The 19,198-nt window shown below is 42.7% G+C and overlaps 1 long non-coding RNA gene, 1 other non-coding gene and 1 pseudogene across 2 annotated transcripts; 1 reads left to right on the top strand and 2 right to left on the bottom strand.

The window, feature by feature from the left end:
* Window positions 1-9,176: 9,176 nt before the first annotated feature.
* Window positions 9,177-9,344, bottom strand: LOC119852367. Its single transcript, XR_005291635.1, has one exon. It is a non-coding gene; the product is annotated as a U1 spliceosomal RNA (small nuclear RNA).
* A 22-nt stretch (window positions 9,345-9,366) lies between these two features.
* LOC119852368 lies at window positions 9,367-9,506 on the bottom strand (annotated as a pseudogene).
* A 228-nt stretch (window positions 9,507-9,734) lies between these two features.
* Window positions 9,735-18,629, top strand: LOC122458785. Its single transcript, XR_006279053.1, has 3 exons — window positions 9,735-9,827; window positions 11,416-11,527; window positions 16,236-18,629. It is a non-coding gene; the product is annotated as an uncharacterized LOC122458785 (long non-coding RNA).
* Window positions 18,630-19,198: the final 569 nt, after the last annotated feature.

The raw sequence follows: 19,198 nt of genomic DNA, 5'->3' as shown, positions 1-19,198 counted from the left end.
ATACATTGAACCCAGGTCATCCAGTGTTCCCCACGATTTTACCTGCAGTTAAAACGATTTCCACGTATTTCACTTTCATTCCCACTAATCATGGTACTGTTCTGTTCAAAAAGCCTATATTTCTGTGATTTATAAATGTAACAGGATAGTGTGTAGGTTTAATGCTCATGATTCTGAAGTTAGATTATTAATTATTTTTATTATTTATTATTTTATTGGGATTATTTAATCCAAAATGTATTGCATCTAATATATTTTGCAATAGCTACGCTCTTACATTACTGTTCAGTGATGCAATAACTAATATGTGTTAAATTACACATCTGAAAGCAGCAGCAGCACTGTGGTTCTCTACTTTAGGTACAAAAATTGCCATTGTGAAACTAGTAACTGGCACGCGCAAACAGTTTTAGGAAAAACAGTTTTATAGAAGTAGAAAGATCAGTTTTCTGACTGGTTTAATTTTGGATACAATCCAGGAAAAATAATTTTGTGTTTTACATACTCAAGTGTGGGACAGGAATGAATTTCAGATGACTTGTTTATTTGTTATTTATTGTCGTACCCACCATGGCCTCTAGATGAAAGAGTAACATTTTGGCGTGTGTTTTTGGTGTGGGACAGAAACGAAATCGATTGAGTAAGGTTAACAATCGTGTATATTGTGGAACCAAAATCCCTCTTGGAATTAACTATTCAGCATCTTTTTAAAGCTGTGGAAAGGGCAGTCAAACCATTGTGGGGACGTTTGTTGCATTTACTCTTAACCTTTATTTATTTAGATGATGGAAAGATAGTATCACAGCAACACGGTGAAGGAATAACATTTAAAGTGGTTAAAGCTAACAGGTGGATCCAAACAATTTGCTGAAAGGTTTCCTCTCCGCTCAAAGACCTAGAGATGAAATGTTTTTAAGACTGAGGCTATTTATGTTTATACCTACTCAGAGCTTCACCTCTCTCTCTCTCTCTCTCTCTCTCTCTGTGTCTCTCTCTCTCTCGGTTTTAACATCACGGCAGCATCCCTGCAATTCACACCTCTATCTCCCTACCCAATCCCGGCTCCTTGAATCTCAGGATAAGGATTTCCATGTTTCCCAAACCCAAGTGCACGTCATTTGGAGTGAACTGAACTATATCCTTTCGGGTGAAAATATACCCTGGCTCAGCAGCTGAAAACCTATTGTCCCAATTAAAACTGCTCAAATCGATCTATATTGCAGCTAAGAATAGATAATTTCCTATCTATATTGTGATTATTACAAATACATTATTTCTGATCTTTGCACAAAAAATTAACGCAAGAGAACTCCAAAGAAAGTCTGTTTTAATGGCAAAGTAATCAAATTTAATGAGATAATATGCTCATTTTATTGCCTGCTGTAACTGTGTAGCTAGATAGTCTTTGAATCCAGGGAAAACTTTGTAGTTTATAACCTGAATTAAATAATAATCAAAAACCTCTTGCATCATTTGGCTTTCTATTCCAGTTGAAGAAAAAGTGAATTTTCATTTTAGCTTGACGACAGTAATTGGTGATTTATTTCACAAACGGAATAACTTGCATTTTAAATCTACAAAGAAAAATCGACACCCTACATTGTTTTGCAAACGGTGCTTCCCATCTTTCCACAATAATTGTCTTGGCAAAATATTACTTGGTTTTCTATAAAAATATTGTTCTCCGAAGAATAGTTTGCGACTGAATGATGACATGAATAGATCATTAAAACACATACAATGCCTAGGGGCTCCAGGATTTTTTTTGGATTTTTATTTAATTATTTATTTGGCTATTAAAATGCAAGTCTAATAACTTCAAACATGCAACTTCCTAGGGGAAATAATAACTCAGTGCGTTTTCTAACCCTGGCATCTGCAAAGTGCTAATATCTGGGGGAAAATCTCCTAAAAAGATGAGAAATATCCAGGGCTGAATTTATCTCCTATTTTTCTTCAAGGTCCATCCCCTGTCTCTTTTGTATTCCCTTTCCTTCCTTGCTAACTTCCTTTCTCTGTCTCTCAGAAGCTCTAGGGAGAGGCAGAAAAGGTGGAGGGGGGCTGAATCCATTGGGATCTCCAGCATCCCGTAGCTGAACACACACGCTGACACAGCAGCTCTCCTCCCCGTGTTGCGGGAAGGGGATGGGGAAGGGAGAGACTTATTTGTTTCCAGTGGTTTATGTACGTGACACTGAAGCGACAGTTCCTCGCCGGTGAAGTCTGGGAGTGATAGGTGTTTAGCAAGTCAGTGGATAACAGGCAGGCAGTTCAGTGGTAGGCTACCAAAGAAAGCTTGCAGTCAGTCTCCGATTATAATAGTCAGTGGGTTTACACACACACACGTTGGGAAACTAATACTGACTGATTTGTTTTAAAGCACCTCTGCTTCAGTGAGTCAAGCCAAAGCAGGCAGGTCCCTCTTAGAGTTACTTGTTGGGGAAGTTGGACGCTCCTCACGAGCATTTGCAAATTCACAACCTGCGGAAGGGGTGCTGCCAAGGGCCACTCCTAGAGGATTAGTCATTGAGACCAGAGTCTCGGAATGTAAACCGAGATGGAAGCAGTAAGTTCAGATGTTATCGCCCGGCAGAAAGATACACGGAGGCTCTACGCTGGGTGTTCCTTTCCTGTGGCTACTTCAAGCAGCTCCTACATATCCATCTGCTTTTTTACACGAGTCCAGTTCCCATTTCTGGACTGATTACAGTCCCTTCTCTTTACGCCTTTCACCAGAGGCGTCCAGGGCGCACATCCTGCCGCTACTGTTACCTCCCTCCCACACTCCCTTGGGCGATGCTGTCCCGTTTCCTGCACGTGGCTTGGGGCTGGACTCGCTGCAGATGCAGCCGCCCGGCGCGCTGGGAGCCTCTGGGTCTCCAGTGCGCTCGCTCTGCCCTTTTTTCCAGCCGGCGACCACCTGTGCAGTTGGCTCAGGCGCTTCTTGTGGCTGGAGCGCCCCCTGATGGGCCACGTTAGACGCATGGGCGCTGCCGTCTTCCCTCCATCTCCACCTACCGGATCCGCCACCCCCCCCGCCCCCATTCCCGTGTTTTGCCGGCGATTCCTCGCTCCAGGAGGAGCAGCAAGTGGCAGGAAAGTCAGGATTTAGGCAATGGCGCTGAGCAGGCGCCTCGATGAGCTATGAGATCCCAACCCCCTGCAGGCTCTGTCTGACCGGCCTCCCCTTGGGCTCTTAGCTGGCCATTCCTCCCTACTCTTTTGCGGCGGGGCGGGTGCCAGGATATGAGAGAGACAAGGTGAGTGAGGTAATAAGTAATATCTCGTATTGGACCGACTGCTGTTGGTGAGAGAGATACGCTTTGAGCTCCACAGACCTGAAGAAGAGCTCTGTGTAAATCCAACACACTTGCCTCTCTCACCAATAGAAGATGGTTCAATAAACTATATTACTTCCTGCACCTTCTCTCTCATTCTTCCCTAGTTTCAGAGTAGCAGCCGCGTTAGTCTGTATCCGCAAAAAGAACAGGAGGACTTGTAAAAAGAAAAGGAGGACTTGTGGCACCTTAGAGACTAACAAATTTATTTGAGCATAAGCTTTGGTGAGCTACAGCTCACTTCATCGGATGCATTCAGTGGAAAATACAGTGGGGAGATTTCCACTGAATGCATCCGATGAAGTGAGCTGTAGCTCACGAAAGCTTATGCTCTAATAAATTTGTTAGTCTCTAAGGTGCCACTAGTCCTCCTTTTCTTTTTGCGAATACAGACTAATACGGCTGCTACTCTGAAACCTGTCATTATGCAAGGAGTACTTGTGGCACCTTAGAGACTAACAAATTTATTTGACTCTCAGTGCTCTCTGCAACAAACACATAGGCACACACACCTCCTGCCAACATCCCAACACCCCACACTAGCCTACACTCCCTTCCCAGCCTGGACACTGCCCCGATAAACACACACCAGCCAACATAACTATATTGACACAAAATATATATCACCTCCTCAACCAAAACACACCATCCTGCCTACCCATGTCCAAATTCCCTTGCACAATTATCATCCTCCAACACTGGCAAGGATTTCCCCAGACCAACTGTCTTAAACCAACCAAATACCCCATCAACCAATTGCTCCCCCACTTGAACATCCTCCAGGCATATCCAAACCCAGCAAACAGCAGACAATCCAGCCTCTACACTCATCAATTAATTACAGCACTTGCCCTCCAACATCCACCCATCAATGACACCCACACCCTTCTCCCCACCCCAAAGAGGAAAAAGAATCCTTAGGCCAGTCTCTTTTTTTGTTGAGAACCTTGAATTTTAGCCAAAAGGCACAGACTTCCTGAAACAACTCTAGTTATTAAAAGTGAACACTACAGGAAAGCAAGGCCATTATTTTCTAGGCAATGCCAAGGAATGCTTTCACTGGTGGACAGGTTTGCCAATAAAAGTTGCAAAGGAAACGTGCCAGTTTCCAGGAAAATGTACTTCTGTGTTTTAACCTCCCCCTTTTCTTCCTAATGACTAAACACTGAACCTCAAAAAAAAAAAAAAAAAGGCTTCAGAAAACTAAACACTAATGAAGAGCTAAATTCTTCTGGCAACTACAGGGGGTGGTAACACATACATTTACATATAGGGAGGCATTTATACATACCCACACACTTTAGACACATACATGTATTTTCCAGCATAGAGATTTAATAACATTTATGCACAGACATAGATTCATGCAGATATTTGCCCACACATAGTTACACAGAAACACAAATAGCTATTTAGCACAGGTATTTGCACATAAGTAGACCGAATACACATATAGGTGTCTATACACAAAAGAATGGCTAGCTACACTAAGACTGTTTAATCTGTAAAGGAAAAGAGTAAGATAAGATAGAAGAATTTAAAATAATGAATGGTATTGCAAAAGTTGATTGAACTTTCCTATTGACCATTTCCCATAAAGCTGGAGCAAGAGGACACTGAATTAAAAGGCAACAAGCACAGAAAATATGAGGATTTTTAAAGCGCAACATATAATTAATGCAAGGAACTTTCTGATGGAGGATAAGACTAGCATCTGTAGTTATGATAGGCTAAGATTAAATTACAGGGCTATCTGAATTCTTACTTTTAGGCCATAAACATATTAACAATTAAGGTAAGAAGAAGGTATCATCTACTTCCCACCCTACTTTGCCATTTTCTCCCCACTTTTTCCAACTCTCCTCTTCCTGCATCCTTAAGGATATGTGTACTAGTTCTTTAAATCTGTAGCAGGAAGTCAGGCCGGATGGTTCTAGACAGAAGCTTTGCATTAAAGCAGAGGGAAAGAAGCTTTAGAGATATTGCTGTTCTCTTGTTTCTAACTGATCTTTTTGTTCCATCTTAGGAGAGAGTGATTGTTGCTGTAATTCTTTACCATTGGCAAATTATTTTTATCTCCTTTTTTTTTTTAACCAGCAGTTGATAGGAGCATTGATTTGTTGTTCCACTTATACCTGCCAAGATCAAGCCCTACTGAGAATGGTTTCCCAGCTGTGGTAGGGGAAGATGCTTTATCTTTAGGTACAAGTAAGGTGAGAGGGCACTTGAGCCTGAGTTGCCTTACTTCTGTTGCTTTGCACAGAGGAAGAGGTTGCAAACCTAATTCTAATAATCAGATTATCAACTTGGAAACATTTTATTTTGTAACTGCAAACACAGATTTTGTCTTTTATTGAATCATATGAAAAATCTGACCTTTTTTTTTTAAGTAGTTATTTTTAAGTGTCTAGTTTGGTAACCCTTAAGTAGATTCTTAGCATCTCAGCTAATGCATACATTTGAAATCAGGTTTTATACATATGAGTGTGGAATGTATCTGTGGGTGGATGGATAAATATGTTTTCTGGTAAATTTTATGGCCATAAGTTACACATGAGAAATTGCTAAATTGGGACATCCTGGTGCATGTCTTTTTGCCCTAATTAAATAGAATTGTTAATAGAAAACACCATTTCAGTATTAACAAAGCTTTCTGGTAGGTCACAGTGAGTTTCTGACATACTGGACAGGCTCACAGAGCTAGTAGGCATATGTATTTAATGCATATGTACTGGGATAGAGAATGAATCTGTTGCTACTGTCCAAGGGGCAGGTAGTTTGCTCCTTGAACACCTACTAACGGTCAGTTCTGCCTGTTAGAGAGAAAAGGTGGGTGAGGTAATAGCTTTTATTGGACCAACTTCTGTTGGTGAGAGAGACAAGCTTTAGAGCTTATACAGAGCTCTTCTCAGTTTTGCCTGTGTCATTACTAAGGAAGAACTGATAATGTTTTAAGAGGAGCAGACAGACAAAACCATTTTGAGATTGAGACACAAAAATCCCCCCAAGCAGTATTAAGAACCACTAAATCACATGGAAAGATCCCAATTAAGTGGAATTACCATTCCCATCAAGATGAAGTGATTGCTAGTAAATGTCATTGATCGTCAGTTCAGATATTCCAATTAGGTAAATTTCCTGACTAAGCATGTCTAAACCCTAAGTAGAGTGAACTGCCTGTGTTGGTGTGTGTTTGTTTATGTAGGTTTCAGAGTAGCAGCCGTGTTAGTCTGTATTCACAAAAAGAAAAGGAGTACTTGTGGCACCTTAGAGACTAACAAATTTATTTGAGCATAAGCTTTCGTGAGCTACAGCTCACTTCATCAAATGCATTCAGTGGAAAATACAGTGGGGAGATTTACACACACACACACACACACACACACACACAGAACATGAAACAATGCTTATGTAAATGACTACCTTTTTCAAAAGTGACTAGTGAGGTTTGGGTGCCCAACCTGAGAAACCTTAAAGATCGATGGGGTATTTTCTGGGAGGATCACTCAGCACTGTTTGAAAATCCATCCATTTTCAGGTGCCTCAAGTTGGGCACCCCAACACTGGGTACTCAAAATCACTAGCCACTTTTGAAAAATTCGTGTGTGTGTGTGTGTGTGTGTGTGTATAGATATATAGATACACACACACACACACAGACATAGTTCACTCCGCTTAATTTACACATGCCTAATGTCTAGAGCTTTGGATGTTTTGAAAATAAGCTGTGCTTTGGATCTCCTAAAGCAGGGATCAGCAACCTATAGCACGTGGCCCTCCAGGGTAGATTCCCTGGCGGGCCGGACGGGCCGGTTTGTTTACCTGCCGCATCCGCAGTTTTGGCCAATCGCGGCTCCCAGTGGCTGGGGTTCACTGTTCCAGGCCAATAGGGGCTGCAGGAAGTGGTGGCCAGCACATTCTTCAGCCCACGCTGCTTCCCACAGCCCCCATTGGCCTGGAGTGGTGAACCGCGGCCAGTGGGATTCGTGATCGGTTGAACCTGTGGACACGACAGGTAAACAAACTGGCCTGGCCTGCCAGGAGGCTTACCCTGGTGGGCTGCGTGCCAAAGGTTGCTGATCCCTGTCCTAAAGTATAATTTTAGAGGCCTCAGAGATGTTTTCAGATGCAAAGATTTCTGTAAGATGTAATGTGCCATATGTTTAGGTGAAAAGTTAGGCACAAAGCTTCTTACATCAGTGCCTCCTTTACCTAGTTGTTTATGTTCAAGCTTGAAGTCTAAAGCCTAGGTTCAGCAGAAACAGAATACTAACAGTGCTATGGAGAAGGCCTTCTAAGTAGGCTTGTTGCAGTGGCCCTGAGCTGAGTTTGCCAAATGAGTTTGCAAAGAGGGGGAGAAGGTCACCTAATCACCTTGCCCTCTTTAATATTTGCTGTCTACATAATTGTATCTGCAATTATATCTTCTAGGCTGGAGAGTTTTCTAGGTTGGATTGCAGGAGGAGGTTTTCTCTGGCAATTGGTAGTGCTTTGTCTGTCTGTCCATTCACAATCTTCCCTCCCAGAGTTGAGTTTGCACTTCATCCATGTGCTGAATGAAGAAAACACTTCACCATAACCATGGCTTCCAACATTTGCCAAGTTTATTTGTATATCGTGTCTTTTTAGCTTGTAATTTCTACAGGGAAATTTGTATCTTGTAACTTCTAGGGAAGTGCATAATTAAATCAGCACTGAGATTTGTGATTTAGTTTAATTTTTTTTTATTCTCCTGTTTGCTTTTCACTTTTCCTCAAAAAAAAATGGGGCCAGATCCTCAAATCACTAAACTGAATTACATCAGCTGGCTCAGGGAAATTACAGTGTAAACGCCTGTTCCAGCTCACCACTGAGTCTGAACAATTAATCATGCAGGAGTCAAGACACTCATACATTAACATACTTACAATATGGGCAACTCTGCCATACTGCACATATGTATTTTGCAACTAGCTGCCTTTGAGCACCACAAGTAAAAATTTGCTGCTGCCTAGCCACAGGGTTAGGAACTGACCTCTCTCTACTGACAGGGTAAAGACCATCCTTTAGTAATTGCAAAATGAAATAGTGGCCAGTCATAGCTTTTTGCAGGACAAAAGTTTACTAAATAATCCTTTAAACCTGTTAATATCATAGGGCTGAATTCAATTGCTGTTGAAGTTAATGGAAAGACTTCCACTGACTTTTTAATGAGAGCTGAATCTGGCCTGTGTGAAGCATAATCTTTTATCATTTCCACTTTTTAAAAAACTTTATCAAGTGTTTTCAGTAGGAATCTGTGAATGCTGCCTAACTACTAGATCACTTTGCCCAGGGAAAAATCGAACTATAAACTGAAACATGATGCTGAAAACTAAGTTGAGTAGAAAGTGTTTAGTCTAGTGCGGGATGAATACTGAAAGCATGTATCTGCAAATAATTTCTGACAATCAATGGAAAAGAAAAATCATTGAATAAATTCTTTGCCAATAATTCTTTGACTGTCTCTGGAGTTGATATAAATATTGCAAAACCAAATCGCTAACATTTATTCAACAATAAAAAAAAACAGCTTTGTCAGACTAGCTCCAAGTTAGTCTAATTTTCCAGTGCCCTTATGGACTGAGAGAAAAGGACAGTATTGTAGTCATTTTTGCATTTGCTGTGTATATGTATCTAATCTGTTGGTTACATTTTACTGAAAATTGCAATTATACCATGATCTGGCAAACACTTACACACATGCTTAATATTATGCACATGACTAGTCTCACTGAGGCTTTGGAAATGTGTGCAAGATCACAGAATGCACTCACTGTCCTTAATGACACATGTCAGAAGAGTGTTTTTCTTTTTTTCCAGGAGAGAACGCAAACGCAGTCCCCCACTATGACAAATTATGCAGTCGAGTTTCCCACATTTGGGGAAATTGCAGGGGTCAGCACACCCGGAGTGCAATGGATGAGCCTCACCCTGGGAAAACCACCTTTGTGATCATGGTATCTTCCCTGATACCATGGTAAGTGGGGTTTTTTTTGTTTTTGTTTTCCAGGGGAGAGCGCGAACGCAGTCCCCCACTACCACAAATTATGCAGTCGAGTCAGCACACCCGGAGTGCAATGGATGAGCCTCACCCTGGGAAAACCACCTTTGTGATCATGGTATCTCCCCTGATACCATGGTAAGTGTTAGAAGGCAGATATATTAGTCCCAGATTAAGCAGGTACATTTTCCCTGGGTAAGGTAACAGGGGCAGTTCCAGAACAAGAAGGAATTTGCCCGAACAAAGGCAGGCTAATTCAGACACCTAGAGCCAATTAAGAAGCTGCTAGAATCAATTAGGGCAGGCTGGCTAATCAGGGCACCTGAGTTTAAAAAGGACCTCCCTTCAGTTTGTGATGCGTGCAAGGAGCTGGGAGAAAGAGGCACTAGTTGCTGGGAGTGAGAAGGTGTACTACTGGACGACTGAGGAGTACAAGCATTATCAGACACTAGGAGGAAGATCCTGTGGTGAGGATAAAGAAGGTGTTGGGAGGAGGCCATGGGGAAATAGCCCAGGGAGTTGTAGCTGTTGCACAGCTGTTCCAGGAGGCACTCTAGACAGCTGCAATCCACAGGGCCCTGGACTGGAATCTGGAGTAGAGGTCGGGCCTGGGTTCCCATCCAAACCTCCCAACTCCTGGTCAGACACAGGAGGAGTTGACCTGGACTATGGGTTCCACCAGAGGGGAAGGTCTCTGAGCTGTTCCTTGCCCCACATGGTGGATCAGCAGACACTGCAGGGATTGTTCTCCTCCCTTTCCCTATGCTGGCCAGTGATGAGGTTAGGTGAGTGAATGGCAGGTTTGAGCCACTAGCAGGAGTGATCAAACTGAGGGCTGCTGTGAATCTCTGAGGCGAGCAAATCCGCCAATAAGTGCAGGATCCACCAAGGCAGAGGAGGAACTTTGTCACAACAGTCATAAAAACTGTCTATGCATCTCGGCAGATAATTTTTTGCTGTTTGATTTAAGCTACTTGGTTTGATTTTAATCCCATTTCATTGTAATTATATATTTGATTTGTTTCTGTTGGGGAGCAGCCCTCCTAATGTACATTTCACTGGAAGGGTGTGAGACAGAGGCAGGCTTTAAATAAACCCTTAACAGACAACATGTCTCCATCCTGGGGATCCTCCAACGCAAGGATCATCTGCTCATCAGTCCCTGCAAACGCCCTGCCGCCAGGGCTACCTCAACTGGCGGCTATTCCAGGAAGCACCGTTAAGGTGAGGAAAGGGCTCTTCAACACTGTGAAGCAGGCTGAAACTGACTCTGTTCCATGAGCATAGAGGTAACACACTATGCCCAGCCTACCTCCTGCCCTATCCACTCCATATATGTGGAATGGGGACCACAGAGCCCCTGGGAGTTTGAGGCTCCCACCTGCTGTGGAGCAAGCGAATGCAGGGGAGGCCTCAGTTTTTAACCAGTTTTTCTTTGTGAAATATCCCAGTATATTTCAGGGAGTTTTGCATGATTAAGAACTAGTTCTGTTATCCGTGCCCAGGGATACCCTGAAGTGAATTAAACACTTTGCTGTGGATCAAATTCTGAAGTGATTGCTCAGGGCTATGTCCTCAATCAAGGCCAAAGTTCAACACAGCTGAGGTGGGGAGTAAAGCAGACTTTAAGCCAGCTGGGCATTGGCATAATCTGAGCAGCAGCCTCCAGAGTTGGACAGGTATATCCTCCTGCCACTGTCTTTCAATTGACTATGCTGGAATCGAGGGAATGCAGGGCCACTCGTGCCCTGTGTTCTTTAGGCTGGTGAACTAGGATCAGGTCTCCTATGACAGCCTGAGAGTACTGCAATGCATTAGCTGGTTAAGCCTGATTTAAGGCTGGCTTGTACTGCTATAACCGCACAAAGCAGCCTTAACAGTGCCAAAGATATGGCCCTTTGTTTTTACTTTGTCCTTATTCAAGAAGAACCTCTTACTGAAGACCTTCAGTGGGGGCTGAGTGAAATCTGGGCAGGGACTTCAGGATTTGATGCTATAATATTGCTCTTTTGTTGTTTGTGTTCATTTATTTTTCCCCTCTGTACATGATTTAAGGGATCAGCCTTGCAAGATGCTGAGCCTTCTTAGCTCCTGTTGAAGGCAGACGGAGCGGAGGGCAACCAACATCCTGCAGTAATAAACTCGAAAGCTGGAAGGACCTAGCATGGTAAAAGCTCAATTCCAGTTCACCAGTTGATTTAGCACAGTTTTGGCACATTTATTCACTCGCAGAAAGGACCAAGCACCCATTTCTCTTGCAAATGACCTGCTTTTCCTCTCTCTCTCTCTCTCTCTCTCTAATAAAGGAACTCATCCTTACCCCTTTGCAATAGTATTACATATTCATAATAACGGCAATCCTTAGCACTTGTATATATGTTTTTAATCTTCATAGCACTTAATAACTACCATTAACTACCCATTATGATGCATCAGAGTAATGTGGCACCCTGTGTAGGCAGAGAGTCATTTAAGAGTGCTCCGATGCACACATGCATGAAGGGCACAGGGAGTATGGGCCTCTGACTGCACCAGTCCCCACATCCTGCAGATCTAGGGGGATCTCTACGGAGTGCCTGCTCCTCTGTATAACTTGCAAGCTGGTATTTCAGCACTGCTGGCATATTTGGCCCATTACTTTTTCTGCTACTGGTCTGTTTGCCATGCTGTCTGGTTCTTGACGCCTAGGAGGCTGTTGAAAGGCATAAAACCAAAGTTGATGCTATTCTGAGTGGATTTTCCAACTGGGTTACATAGGCAATATGGGTTGGTAGCTGTTCTTCAGTTCCGACCCCTTTCTAGCTGAGCATGACTGCGAGGTTTTCTGCAGCGTTTTAACGTCATGCCCATGACACAAGACTCATGGGGAAACAGGAGCACACAGCATTGCCACTTCTTCTCTGCTTTGGTGAAGTCTTGTTCATAGCTATTCTTTCTGCTTCTTTGGCCATCCAAGCTGCAAAAGGGAGCATCTGTCATGGTAAATTTGGGCGGAAAAAAGAAGGATTCTAAAGTATGATTTTACTGGAGAGTCAAATTTTCAAAGAGCCTCATCTTTGTCTCCATTTGTTTAAACAATAGACATTTAAACACATGAAAAGTAGCTCACTTTTTTTTTCTTTTTCTCCTCTTTATCACTTATGCATCCAACTGCACATGTATAAACCTGTTTGCTCTTTATGCTTATAAACAGGGTTATTGTGTGCATGTGAAGTCTATCACCTGAATGCAGAAGTGATGGTGTAAAAAGCTGCATTATTAGTGTTTCCATGTGCAAAGTAACACATGACAAATGAAGGTTATGTATTGAACATTTGACCCAGACTGCTTAGGTAACTTCAGGAGGCTTATACATATCGCAATTTCATTAAAAGAAAACCACCGACCCTATCCCTGCAACTCTGTTTCCCAGATAAACACTCTGTTCTCTGTGAATATTTGTAGTTGCTGCTGTTTGTGAGGAAAATGAATGTAGTATAGATCAGTGCACATAGTTACTATTTTTTCTAAACAAATTAGTTTTAGCTTTTGCTTTTATTTTAGGGTAAAATTTTTTGGAGACAAGGGTTGTGTTGGCCCTAGTGGGAGGTAAGCAGGGCCAGTCTGTCTGCACTGCCATTTTGTTGCTTATCCTATTTGTAGGGCTTGAGATAATGTGGCTTCATAAAATAAGGGAGTATGATGATGGTGTCTGATCATGTGATCAGTGAGGCATAGGAGATTAACTCTTGCCAGATCACTGACTTTTATTGTGAATCTTACTATACTTTTTTTTCTTTTCTTAAAACCTCAGCTCCTGAAATTGAATAGGTAAGAATCTCAGCTTTCAGTCAAAAACCAAAAATATTTCTAGCCCTCACAGTTGCAGAGAAAAGCTGCCTGAAAATGTGAACCCGAGTGTGCTCTAATGGCTCAGTAACTGGGAGGCAAATAAGAATCTGAAGTTTATTATTTTAAAAATCTTGTGATTTATTTGAAGCCGATCTTACTCTTTGGGGTGGGGGGGGGGGGGGGGGCTGGCTATCTCCTGGTGCTTTTTGAATGCTTGGGGTTAGCAATCCTGTGAAGGGTTAATTTCTAAAAGCCAGCTGCTTCCAAAAGGGCAGTGTGCCCTGCCCTCTGGGTCACCCTGCAGGTGAAGAAGCCAATAGGAGTTTTGTTTGGGGAATTTAAGCCTGGTAACAGAACATCTTACTGCTGAGGTTGTGGGGATGGAGTGTCTGCGGGACCAGAAAAAACTGGAACCCTCCCTCTTGCTCATGCAGTTCCAATTAAGCTCAATCAATTAACCTTTTGCTCTTAATAAAGTCATTTGATATCTTTTTTTTTTTCTAATTCACCTCCACCTCTTTGATTGTTCAGTCAAACACAGCAACCAGATTTTGTGAAGGAAGAATAGGGTTCCTATGCTGCAGCTGGGAACGAGCCTTTAGGCTTGAGAGCTCAGGCTCGAGCCTGAGCCAGAATTTCCACCCAGCCATCTTTAGCGTGCTAGTTGGAGCCGAGCTAGCAGAAGTCTGTCTCCCTGAGCTGGGAGGCTTGCTTCTAGTTGCAGTGCAGACATACCCGAAGTGTCTCCTTTGGTTGATTTCTGCCTGTCATCACATTATGCCCCTTCACGCTTCCAAAATCCTGATCGCCTACAACGAGTGTTTGCGGAATCAATGTTTCTGTTTCCAACTGAAATGGAATACACACCCTAATCTGAAAGCAAAACCAAACCAAAATGGATTGGGGAACAAAACTTGGTCATGCAATTATTAGTGCTGAGTCAGACCATTTGATCCAAACAAAGATTTAAAAAGAGAGGTGAAACGCATGGCTGTCTGTCTTATCCTGAGAATCAGTTGGGTATAGGGTGAACAGATGCCTTAATTTTATAGGGACAGTCCTGATTTTGGGGTCTCTTTCTTATAGGCTCCTATTACCCTCCACCCTCTGTTCCGATTTTTCACATTTGCTGTCTGGTTGGGTAGAAGGAGGAGTTGAAGAATCTTGAATAAATGTGTCCCTCATTCAAGCTTACTTGAGAAGAATAAAGGGGTCTGCAAGCTTATGGGTGTTGTATTAAATTGTATGTGTATTGCTGAGTGGTAGTGAAGGTGAGAGAGAGGCCTCGTCTACATACAAAAGTTGTACCACTTTAACTGTACTGGTATTCACATATGGCAGGGGAATAAGCTATATTGGTATAAGGCACCTTTGTATTGGTATGACTGTGTTAACATGTGGGGTTGGATCAGTATAACTATGTGAGTTAAAAACCTCTCCCCTAACTGACATAGTTACACCAGTACAGAAACCGTGGCAACAGTCTGGAAGGAAGACTGGATACGTTCAGAATGGTGGAAGAGATTAGCTCAAACAGGCACAGAGCAGCTACAAAAGCCTGATTGGAATAGTTCAGCATGACCTGAGCAAGAAGAATAGATTTGCAGGGAGTGATGAGGCTAAAAAGCCCTGACAATGCAGTCCTTACTCCACTTCCACACAGGTTAATTTTAATGGGACATCTCCCTTCGTAAAGACTGTAAAATCAGGCCCATTGAATAGAGTGGCCCATAGTGCATAAAGCAGAAGGGAAATTTCAGAGAGGTGAAGTTACCTCACTCTAGAGACATTTAAGTCTGTTCTGTACTTCAGTAAACTGTTGGTTGGGGTGCAATGCTTTTACTGAAATTGTTATATTGGTACAAGCCCTAATGAAGATGCAGTTATTATCTGTATGAAGGCAATTTATGTCAGTGTAGCGTACTCCACTTCCCAAACCAGAATAAGCTATGCCAATGTAAGCATTTTATATGGGTATAACTGCATCCACACTGAAAGTGTGTGTGTGTGTGTGTGTGTGTCTTTTGCTTTAACTATACCACTATAGTTAGTGGCAAAACTTTCTAGTGGAGATGAACCCTGAGTCTGAAAATTAGGGATATCTTCCCCCAGTGAGATCTGTTTTGGCAGTGTAATAGTCTCCCAAGGGAAGTGGTGGAAACCAAACCACCTACGACATTTAAAACTAGGTTGGACAAAATGCAGGAAAACATGCTAATAATTTGCTCTGACAGAGGAAGTGTCTAGATTAGCCAATGGGTCATTTTCACCTCTGCTTTCTATAACTGTTCGTGGAGGTGGAGTCGAGGGAGACAAAAGACTACTCAGACCTATAATACAGGGGATTTAAGCCACATTTGCTCCTCCCTGCTGCTGGGCTGGCAGTACGCCAGACTAGATCCCCAGCATATATTGGCTAAAAGCTGCTCTAATTACTGTGGCTGCTGATAGTGCCAAGCGGCCATTGTGGCAGTTGGGAATCACTGGGCACAGGGATGTTCCAGCAATGCCCCCTTAACCTGGCTGCAGGGAGTGAGGAGCAGGTGTAAAGAGTTGCTATGTTGGTTTCAGAGTAGCAGCCGTGTTAGTCTGTATTCGCAAAAAGAAAAGGAGTACTTGTGGCACCTTAGAGACTAACAAATTTATTTGCATCTGATGAATTGAGCTGTAGCTCACAAAAGCTTATGCTCAAATAAATTTGTTAGTCTCTAAGGTGCCACAAGTACTCCTTTTCTTTTTGCTATGTTGGTTGTAAGCTAATAGAGGGGATCCTTACTTGGTCAGCTATCCTGGCTTTTGGGTTACTGGTACTGGTGGAGTAGTGCAAAGCAGCCCTGCTGCAAAGGAGGATTGGGCCCCGGCTGTTATTTCACATAGATTATTTTAAATCTATTTGTCTGTCTGCCACATTATTTAGATAGTTCTTATTTGAATAGTCTTGTATCAGACATGCTAATCATGAGGGTGAGAGTCTAGACGAGATGAGCTAGGTTCAGCTTGGCTTAACCCTCCTATGTCATCCTTTCTCTTGTCTCTCTCTTCAGGACTACCCCACATTGAGCTCCACATGTTGGCCTGGCAGGCTGAGGTGCATGGAGGTCCCTGGAATTAGACTGAATGAACTCTGAGTAGCTCACGCAGACCCAGAGTAGGGATGAAAGAGGAAAAGGTAGGGAAGGGCAGTGACTGTATGTGAGTAGTTCATCTGGTTCTACGGGGCCAATCCTGTGTGAACCTGCGGGACAAAAGGTGCTGGACTTGCAAACAATAGAAGGACTTTGTCACTTGAGCTTGCCTTGTGGCAAACTCTTCTGTGAAGAGCTCTATAGGAGAGACTTCATTTGGGGAACAACAGAAGAAGGTCTAGAATTACCTCATGCTAAATGGGCTAATGCCAGAATATGGAACCTCAGAGTCAGGAGAGTAAACAGAACAGAAAAGCATTTGTTATTGTAAAGATAAGCTAAGAAAACCTGTTTAGGGGGTGGGGAGTAGCTGAAGCAACAAAAGTTAATTATAAAAGTCTAATTATTCATAAAGGGCTGATGTTATGGCATGCTTGGCAAAATCATCTGTGTCTCCTTTGAAAGGCGTGTTCCAGGTTTTGTGCCTCATTGTCACAAGCTTGTTATGATTTAATTATAAATTGATATTGATAGACATTTCCTGTGACACTGTATTCACTAGAACTGAATCGTTGCTTTGTAAAACAGGACTGGAGCTTCTGGTTCATCATTTTTCAGCCGCAAATGAAAAGAATTTACAATGTTCAAGTCCAGGCCACTGGCACTAATTGATCTGGCCCTTGAAAAGACTGAGATGGAGCACTAGTTCCACCTAGTGGTAAGAGGGAAGTAAGACAGCTTGCTAGAGCTGGGGAATTCAGAGCTACCTGAAAGCCACACACACAACAAAAGCACAAAGACGTTTTGTGGAATGGTGCGTTCTGCTCTAATAGGCAGTGGTAAACTATTTTGGCCTTGTAGTCCATTTGTCAGTTGACTTAGTTTAGTATTATTCTATACAACTTGAGAGCCCAAAAGGGAATACAAATGTGACTGTGTGGCTTGCAAAATAAAGCTGTAAAAGAACAAAATGTTGTGCTCCTGAAAATAAAATGTTAAAAATCCAACAAAAGCTGGAAGAAATTGGTATATTTGAATGTGAGATGACTATGCAATTATAAAATGCCTCAAATCCAAGGTTCTCAAAGCAGTTTACAAATGTGGGTATTTTCATTCTTAATTTGCTGGTGGGAAAAGTGGGACAGAGAAGGAGAGGCCCACAATTTTGATAAATAGCCTCTAATTCTGAGCACCTCAGATTTTTGGTACTCAGTCTGAGACATGTGGGGCCTGGTTTTCAGAGATGCTAAGAAACTGTCAACTCAAAATGGCACAAAACAAATTTAGATTGTAAGCTCCTGGGAGCCCAGACTGTGTCTTTGTTCTGCCCCGTAACTAGGGCCCCTCAGTGTTACAGTTATACCGATAATAAATAGTAACGGGTCCAAAGTATCTCTAGTTGGGCACCCAAAACTCGGGCACCTGCAGTTAAGCAGACACTTGAAAATATTAAGCCTAAATGTCTTTAAGCCTGAGGCAGAGCTAGGTATAGAACTTGGGCTAAATCCTGTTTCCATTTAGTCAATGGCAAAAAGCCCATTAATTTCAAGGGAGACTGGTCCTGGCTTTGCTTTCTCCAAGTCTCCCACTCGAATATCCAGGTTATGCTGCCTCCTTTAAACAACCAGATGCTACAGATGAGGGATAGGCTGCATGGAACAGCACATCTTCTGAAAGGGAGGTTGAAAGGGGATGGAAATTGTGGGGTGTGGGGGAGGCAGTTATGCACACAACCCTGGTTTCTGTTAAGGGAAGTTCTGAGTTCAAAAGTGAAATTTTTGCTACAGGATCAGAATGAGAGCAACTGAGGTAATTCTTCAGTGAATGGAAATGACTGACACTTCTGGGCTGATTAAACAGCCAGGCATGACATGAGGTGTGTAAGTTATTTTAAGATGCTGTGGGTTGCCTCAGGTATTATGAAGCTCTGACACACATCCAAGTGGATCTGATTCCCCAGGGGTGTGATGATCTCACAGTAGCCACACCCTCAGGATTAGCTGCCTGAATGCAATTATATAAAACATCTTTTTATTAACAGGGAAAAGTGAATAATTTGTAGCTGAGGAACACACAGATCATTGTTCCTCCTCACCTGTGTGACTCAGCCAGATCAAGCTGTCTGTTTAGGATATCCACTAACATACTGTGTTGGGAAAGCTAAATAATACATGAGAGCACGTGCGCGCGCACACACACACACTTGTTGGTGATGATCTGAGATTTTTCAGATCTTTTAAGCCTGTTCCTTTTGTGAAATTATTGATCATTCATTTTTAATGAAATAATACATTAATCTCTATCCCTAGACTGAACCTTCTGTTTCAGTGTCTCAAAGTGCTTTACAAATATTAATGGACGAAGCCTCACAACATCCCAGCATGGTAAGCAAGACTGATGGCTAACAAAATGTAACCAGTTATCATTGAATAACATCTAAATACAGCCTTACTGCCCAGATCCTGGAGCATGGCATCTCACAGCTCAAGCCACTGACAGTCACTGATGATCTCCCTGGGGCAGGGAGGAGCCCTCTTAGACTTCGTATCCCCTTCTCCCCCCAAAGTGGCTACAGTGTGTTCTACGATTGCCATAACAATTCCTCTTCTGTAGCTTCTGCATGGGTCCAAAGATAGGTGGAATCCACATAGATGCATATTCACCAATTTCACTTCCAACCTCTTCCTCCACTCTGCTGCATATCCAGACCCTTCCAGCATGGCAGGGAGCCTGCAGGAGCACCATCTGGCAGCACCCCCTCACCCCAAGGCAGCCTGCCTAAATCCTGTCCCTTTTTGTCTGGCAAGCCCTCTGCCCACAAAGGAGGCCAGGTTTCATTCCTAAAAGCAGTAACATTTCTAGTCTTTTCCTCTTTGTTTTCA

This window comes from Dermochelys coriacea, chromosome 2 (genome assembly GCF_009764565.3).
Source record: "Dermochelys coriacea isolate rDerCor1 chromosome 2, rDerCor1.pri.v4, whole genome shotgun sequence".
In the NCBI taxonomy this organism is placed as follows: Eukaryota; Metazoa; Chordata; order Testudines; family Dermochelyidae; genus Dermochelys; species Dermochelys coriacea.
The sequence above is the reverse complement of the archived record's forward strand: the minus strand, read 5'-3'. Positions and strand labels throughout refer to the sequence as shown.